The sequence below is a fragment of the Amphiura filiformis genome, chromosome 11 (assembly GCF_039555335.1).
Source record: "Amphiura filiformis chromosome 11, Afil_fr2py, whole genome shotgun sequence".
Lineage (NCBI taxonomy): Eukaryota > Metazoa > Echinodermata > Ophiuroidea > Amphilepidida > Amphiuridae > Amphiura > Amphiura filiformis.
The window spans coordinates 17,810,125-17,818,486 of record NC_092638.1 but is presented as its reverse complement, the minus strand read 5'-3'; the positions used below and the strand labels follow the sequence as shown (position 1 = coordinate 17,818,486).

General features: G+C 37.0%; 1 long non-coding RNA gene across 1 annotated transcript; it reads left to right on the top strand.

The window, feature by feature from the left end:
* Positions 1-271: 271 nt before the first annotated feature.
* Positions 272-4,752, top strand: LOC140164474 (uncharacterized). Its single transcript, XR_011860531.1, has 2 exons — positions 272-681; positions 3,754-4,752. It is a non-coding gene; the product is annotated as an uncharacterized lncRNA (long non-coding RNA).
* The last annotated feature ends 3,610 nt before the right edge of the window (positions 4,753-8,362 follow it).

Below are 8,362 nucleotides of genomic sequence, written 5' to 3'. Positions count from 1 at the left end.
TGTCACTTTAGCATGTTTAGGGCAGAAAAAACATAATTAAGAAGGCAGAATCCTTATTTCAAAAATAATGTTGATTTTATCAGAACTATATAACAAATGGAGCTTTAATCCCTTTCAAAAACAGACTGTTCATATATATATATATTTATATAAAAATATAGACACAGATATTAATACATTTCACAACACAATACTTTTACTTCTTAATATATATTTATATAATATAGTCAATGATAAATACCTGGTGATCATATAGCAGCCATAACACGCATGCTCAACAGGTCATGCACGATTTTTTCTTTATCGCAATTTACCCTATATAAGGCTTTCAGCATATTTCGGTTGCTCATAATACATAAGCCGTTTAGTATATTCAGGTTGCTCATAATATATAACCAGTTCAGTACAATATTCCGGTTGCACATAATACCTGCGATGACAATGGCAAAGGCTCTATTACTCTTCCTTGTAATTGCTGCAGTAGCATTTACTGCACACTGTGTGAACCTAGATCATGCGGCGCCTTTACAAGACCTAAAAGAGGTGCAAGATGATGCTCGAGTACGTCGTGATCCACTTGCCGAACTGAAAGAGTTGCAAGCTGATGTGGCAGAAGTTAGAGTACGTCGTCAAGGCGTGGACTGCAAACAACAAGGTTGCATAGAATAGGACCTTGATTAGGTAAGCATAGTTAGAAGGTAATAGAGACTTTGCGAAATGAAGTTACTGGAACTTTAACGGCAACTTCAAAAATATCGATTCGATTTCTTGCTCAAATTCACTTCAAAGCGGACGTCAGATTGGTTTCTGTACCAACAGCGTCTTGTTGTTTAAACTAGGGGAAGTGTATCAATGGGTGAGCAAAAGAAGGGTATGTAAAAGCGACTGCAACAAATTTCTCCCTTTTGTTTGCTGAAGTGGTTTGTTGGTAACACTTATTACCTAGGCGCTTAATTTGAATAAACATGGATTACATCTCTAGGCGATGACCAATGCAATGGGAATGAGACCTATGTTATGAGCTATACGCTAATATTATACTTCTAAACATGTTTCAATTAAATATTATTGTGATAGGTCTATATTATTATCCCGGATTATTATAATAAAAGCTCAATTATTCCAGTAAACGTTAGCTTTGTCAATTTTATATTTCCATTAGAACACAAAGCGTAACACTGAAGAAGTATGTAGATATTGCTGTATGCAGTTCCAATATTAAAAGACTAATTATAAAAAAGTAGTATAGGCCTAATTCTGAACAATTCAACCGATTTTTATGTAAAAACATGTGTTGATGTTCATGTGCAAGGCAAGCGGATAGTGACGTCTAAATTAACTGACACATAGCCATTAACCTCAATTATAACCGCCCTTTACATTTTAGTCCATCAATATCATTCATAGTTTCATACAACGTCATTCTGGTCATTTTATTATTAGGAAATGAATTTGGAGAAAACCTTCTGTTAATCAAATACTATGCTGAGCCACCAGCCTGGGTGGCTCACGCTCCAGTAATTTCAGATGATTGAGCTCAGTAATACATCAAAGAATGTCTTCCAATTCATGAAAACAAATAGATAATCAGCTTATCGGATTAAAAGCTTAGAGGGAAGGTCTTGCTGCTCAGCGAGTGTTTGTAATTATCAGAAGGTTTTCTCCAAATTCATTCTCTAATGATAAGACATCAACAACCTGCATTTTCGTGCTCGGAATTGATGAGTTGAGAATATTCATGAGGTCATATTAATATTAAAGCTCATGGGTTTTAGCCTTCTTCAATAACCTCGGATGCGTATTTGCGTTATTGTGTTATTAAAATAATACTATTTAAACCCGTGGCGTATCCCCTCACACCCCACCCTGCCTCGATTAAAACTCATCCCTCACACCTCACCCCTCCCCGAATAAAACGCATTAACCTGAGGCATGGTGTTTTTTTGGAAAAACAAATCTGGAAGTGGGATTTTCCAGAAAAATATAGTATCTAAGGGAACAAGCCATAAGTTTGATAACGTCCTTTCGTTATGGGGAGGGTGTCAAAAGGTTCGATTTCGTTTATAAAAAAAATCGATCAAATTTGACATTTCGAGTTAGAAGTTTCATCATTTCACACTTACATTTCAGGGACTCGGGTTCAGCTTCTTAACGAATGGACTTTCGTTTATAGGACGTCATCGAACATTTAGCTTGTGCACAAATATGCTACGAAAATGATTTTAGGGTACATTAAGGGTAGTACACCTGCTCAATTTTAATGCCTATTTTTGCATTTATCTCAAAAATTATAGCGCATTGGTGACAAGTAAGATATGTATATTATAGGGGCAAGGACTACAACTACTGCACTGGAAATTATTTCAGCACAGACAACAGTTGTGGAGTTACAGTCAAAAATGAATTTTCAGTGCAGTAGTTGTAGTCCTTGCCCCTATAATATACATATCTTATGTGTCACCAATGCGCTATAACTTTTGAGAAAAATGCAAAAATAGGCACAAAATTGGCCAAGGGTGTAATACCCCCCTTAAAGCAATAATAAGGGATTTGTACAAAGAATAGATTCCTATTTAAATGTTAGTATGAGTATGCACTCAATCACATCTACTTGGATACTTCTTGATTAGATAGCTAAAATACATGTAGGTATAATTAGCCCTGTAAAATCCCTAATCAAAAAAGGTAACCATTAGTCCTTTTTTGGTGTTTTTGTTTAGTTGGTACCGGTTACAAAAAATGATGCCACGCAGGGCTGTCAACTTTTTGGAATTGCTTGGCGTGAGACAGAGGCGTACCGAGATTTGCCGACTCCAATGTTCACTTTGTACCATGATTTTTTGAGCCACGGTGCTCGGGAATGTGAAAAGCGGGGAAGGGGGAGGGTTAGGAGCAACAAATTATTCATGACGATGCGTGAGATTTTACTCATTTTGCGTGAGATTTACTAGCTAGGCGTGAGATTATACTACCTTGGCGTGAGACCGTGAGAAAGTGACCCAATGCGTGAGACTCACGGCCAATGCGTGAGAGTTGACAGCCCTGATGCCACGTATTAAAAATTTTGATTATTTCAGCCAAATGTATTAACAGACGTGCAAAGATGTAACGTATATGTGTTGTTTAATATAAATATGTCGACATACTTTTCTTTTTTTGTCAAGGCGAAACGTTTTCAACAAGCACAACACAGTTTCTTCTGTGAAGCTTTATTTAAAGCAGTAACATTTTATTTCATTTTGTTCTCTGTACAACTTTTATTTTATTTTTCAATTCCTTTATGTCTGTTCTTATTTTTCGGAAACAACCGGAACAACTTATTTTTCAAATACGATTAAAAGTGCCTTCAGTCTTTTCATTAATTTGTCCAATATTTGTATTGTTTTGACTTCGCTGCATCTGAAAATGCAGAAATTGTTGCAAATGTTTATAGAATCCATTCTAAATGAACGTTAAAAGTGCGCTTTATCAACCAAGGTCACAACAACCGGTTCAAAATTTGTTTGTTCGCAAAGATTATGCTACCAAATCACGCTGATGGCGGCAATATGAATGTCCTCAAAAGGGAATTTGTTGAGTCCTCTTCCTTTGTAATGAAGAATAGATAAGAGAGATTAGCATGATTAGTCACAGGCGATCGATTTCGTTGTGATTCCTTCTCAACTACTATTTCCATGATCTTATATAATGCCTATTATCATGATTATAATGTCTAGTACTACATTTACCTTTTCAACTTTCACATTTTTTCAGATTATGGGTGATAACCAAGACTTCTAATATAAACGGATGGCCACATGACTACGAACATTTGCAAACGAGAATTTTGCTCTATAACCTGTCGAATTCCCTCTACCATGACTACGCAATCCAAATGGAATCGCCACTCATCGTCTGCACGTTCTTCTGAGACCTTCGCTCTTATAACCTAGCTGTCGAATTTTCTCTACCATGACTAACGCAATCCAAATGGAATCGCCACACATCTTCTGAGACCTTCTTACTTACAGCTTTCAACTATTGCGACGTATTTGTCAGAATATTAACGTTATAACACAAACTTGGAATGGACACTAAGAACTTGTAATTTGATATTTGAACATCAGCAATGAACATTTCAACCATTACTTTATTTATGTTGTATTTACAAGTACGACTTAACCGACTAGGCAATGCTAGGTGAATCTTTTATTTTGCCATTTACAATGTATTAGTTTGGGTAATTGTTTTGTCGTATTAATGTTATTTAAAAAAACATTATTCATATTTTGCAGAAAGCTAGAAAGCTGTCTCGTCTGCTGCATTAGTAAACACATCAGCCTCCTCTCGTGAGAAACATATTATTTTTAATAAGCGGCCCCATAAATATTGTTCTGAGATATACTCTTTGCTAAAATGAACATTTAACTCTCACTTCAATTATTCTATAAACACATGGTTTCTGAAACTTTCACAGGTTTTAAAGCAGAAGTGTTTCCACTGTTTTTACTAACTCAAAACTTGACTCATCGGCAAGCGAGTGGGCCTCATATCAATTGTGACATTATATCTAAGTTCTAAACATGCTAAATGTATACAAAACAACACTTGATCATATTGGAAAGTCTTGGTAAATCAGTTCATAATTGACAAAAGTTAAGGCGAGATATAAAAAGGAGTATATATTATTATATAAACCTGCTGGCTTTGGTTGTTCTATCCACATTGATATCATGATATCACTCTATTAAACGAGATTATTGGGAAAAGTTACGACTCTTTCACGATTGATAATTATTTTCGTTGTTGTTGATTGTACGGTATAGAAAAGTGTGTCAGTAATAGACACACACATAGAGCATAATAGACAAATGAATGAAAGACACATCCACACAAGGAATGACATAGATAACATGTACTGACCATATGGCCTCTGTACATTTGGTAGATGGTGTAGGTCAAATTTACATTTCTACAGGGGTTAACATAAAGAAGGTCGCTATGAGACACCTTAAAATAACGAATGGGTAAAACTTACAGTCCTATTAGCTGCCTATTGACAATGACCTATTTTGAATCATTTTCCTAAATTTTTTTGCTCGATAACCTTTTTGACCACTCTCGATGGACCGCTAAACTTTTTTGACCCCCTCCCCTCTTTTGACAGACAAAACTTTCGGACCCCCATTATCGTATAACATATTAGTGTTGTTTCCAGTGTTGCGGTATCTGCTGGGTCACATATCATCCCGCATATGAGAGGAAGGAAATTTTTTGAAAATTTCTGGTGGGATAATTGCGTATGTATAAGCACATGGAGATTTTCATTGATACTAAATTTAGAATTGTCCCAAATCAGGGTGTTTATCCGATTTGACAAGGATAAATGAAATTAAGGATTTAGATGTTCATAGGCACAGTAGCATAACATGGATCCGTGGCTATTATGATAGTACAAATGCGTGCGAACAACGCAAAAATTTTGGCCATACATATTGAAGCTTCAATGGTCAAATATTGATAAAATTGAAACAAATTTGTGCAAAAAGTTAAATGGTCAAATATGAGATCAATTTGGTTAAATCACACATACGTACACATCGGTGTTGGCCCCCTAACACCGTGGCACCAAGCCTGCATCCACTCTGCCCTGTGGTAAATCTACCCATGGGCCCATGTGAACAAACTAATTCCGCAATGAGAAATAGTATTTACTGAAGTGCGCAGTTTACGTGCAAAGAAATTTATTTTCTTGATTTAGTTTTTGACCAGATTGGTGCATATTCATGTTTGCAGCCTACTTTGTAGGGAATAAAATTCTATGATAAAAATGCCTGTATTTCCTATACCTACCCAGATTGTGATTTAGTATTAGGGACTACATTGTAGTAACAACAATGTCTGAAACTGACGTCTGCAATCAGCATAGGATACATTCCTAGTGCATGACGTTGCATGTTGCCATTTCCATGATAATGCTGATCATCTTCAATGTTATATCAATTAATAGAAATGTGTGCATAAAGTGCCAACATTTTTGCAAACAAAACCACTTAAAACTAGAACTTGCCCATGAGTTCAAAGTGATATAGAGAGTCTCAATTCTCGCCAAGCGCGCAGAAATTTTGGGGTTTAAAGCGGAAACCTTTTTGCCCCCTCCCCCCCTTTTAAACACCTAGAAATTTTTGGTTCCCGTCTTTTAAGGTCCAAAACTTTTGGCCCCTCCCTTTACTAGCCCCCCCCCCACCAAGGTATTTATGAACACCTAATGTAGCAAGACACTTTGCTAATTTAAAATCACAGCACAGCGCAATGTACTAAATCGAGAGATGTGTTACAAGTATTGCCCTGGTGACATCTGATTGAACCATTGGCGTAGCCAGTGGGCGGGCCGGGCGGGCCCTGTTGGTCAACAATTGGGTCAACAAGTTGTACCACCCCCACCCCCGATTCCCAAAACCTGTCCACGCCACGGGATTGAACTAAATATTTTATGGCTGACTGATTAGGAATGATGCCATAAAATATGTTACAGATTAATTTCTATCAAAACGTAATATAGAGTGAAAAGAAATAAATCTTCGTCAATCCTCTATATCTTAATAACACGCTTGTCTGACTTGGACAAAGTGACAAACATCCTACAATATCACACAATATTAATCTGTCAGGAGCTAGCTTCATGCGCCTAAAAAAAAATGCGCCAAAAAAATTATTATTCCATTATATTTATCGTGTTGAATATCTATGGTATATGTAATACTGCATTTGAGTCCCATGTTTCTTCTTTCTATTAAACCCTCATAATGTAGGAACTTGGACCTGATATCTCTGTAAATTTCAGATTTCTCAGAAAGTTTTCGACAAACATAGTTCTGGGCTACGCTGGTAAATTCCTCATTTAAAGTTTACTGTTTGCAATTCCAACTGTAGGGCTGTGCAATAATTATGAGCAAGGAGGGGGGGGGGGGGGGATTTCAGAACGGCGTGTCAAATTTATTTGCCTCCCTGGGCATGCCAAAGATTGCTCCCCCTGCTCGGCCTTTACAAAAACTTCAACCCTTCCACCTTTCACATCCCAAAGTTCAATTTGCAAACCTTAAAATGATCTAGAGATGTAATGCGAGCGCAGCAAAGTGTCATAACTTGCTTGTCCCCCCTCGGCTTGCCAAAAATTCTTGCACCCCAATCATGTTACCCAACTTACCCTCCCTCAGAGGTCATAATTATTACACAGTCCCTTATTTAAGCTAATGAATGACAAAGTCCAAACCTACACAAGCATCATAAGCAAGAATACAACAAATCTTGACTTCTTAACCAAATTAATCCTCGATTTGCTTAAAGTTACAACGCAAAAAAACATAATTTTTCAGAGTGCATTAAAACGCTCAAATTAGCCCCTGAATTACTTGGACTAATTAAATGTCCATCATTTGCGCGGCATGACCAACTGACCGTTGTATGACAAAGATAAGTGTTACTTGTGGCGTCCTCATAAAGTTTTCAATACGGTCACTCGTGGCACGTAAATTGTTAATGCATGTTCACCCACTTGAATACCGGTTCACTATATACCTTTGCTAACAATACAATACTACTTGTCACATTCATTTTTCTTATTGTCATGATTGTGTAAATTAAATTATTGTTACCCGCATTCCACAGTCTGATATTTTTGCATTATGCTGTCATTTACCAATCACATGTATCTACACTATCATGCTTCCTGAATCTGTTCTTGGCAATGGGTTACCGGTATTCCAGTTAAAATCCATACACCCCAATATGGAAGACATGAGCTTAATCTTTCCACGCAGGGTGTGTAAATTTCAATCTGGGTTATCTGCATTGATGACTCCATTATAGATACACCCTGGGGGGGTCATGCCCCGGCTCATGTCATGTCTTTCACAGGGGTTGTATGGATTTCAACTGGAATAGCCCAATTTGGCCTTATGTTAGCTAAGAAACTTTCCGTACAGAATCGCTTGTAACAAACCTTTAGATATTTTGGTTATTATTTGATACAATTTGAGGTTATAGCTATTTAGCACGCTATTATCAATGGCGTAATCGTGAAGCCAATGCAACAGGAGGAAATCTATCAATGTGTGTGTGTGTGGGGGAGGGGTTAGGGAAGGGATTTGGGCGAAATATCGATCCACCAATAACGCATGTACATTGTAAAAGCAGTGAAATCACATGGGGGTGGGGGGAAGCGGGCCACTCTGGCAAAAACAAAATTTAATATTTTTACAAAAGGACACAATAACATTAACATGTTAACAGTGCCTATTACCAAGTAAAAATATTTTTGTCGTTTCTTGTATTGTTCCATTTTCTTAACATTAAGCCAAAAAGGCATAAATATTTGTGACAC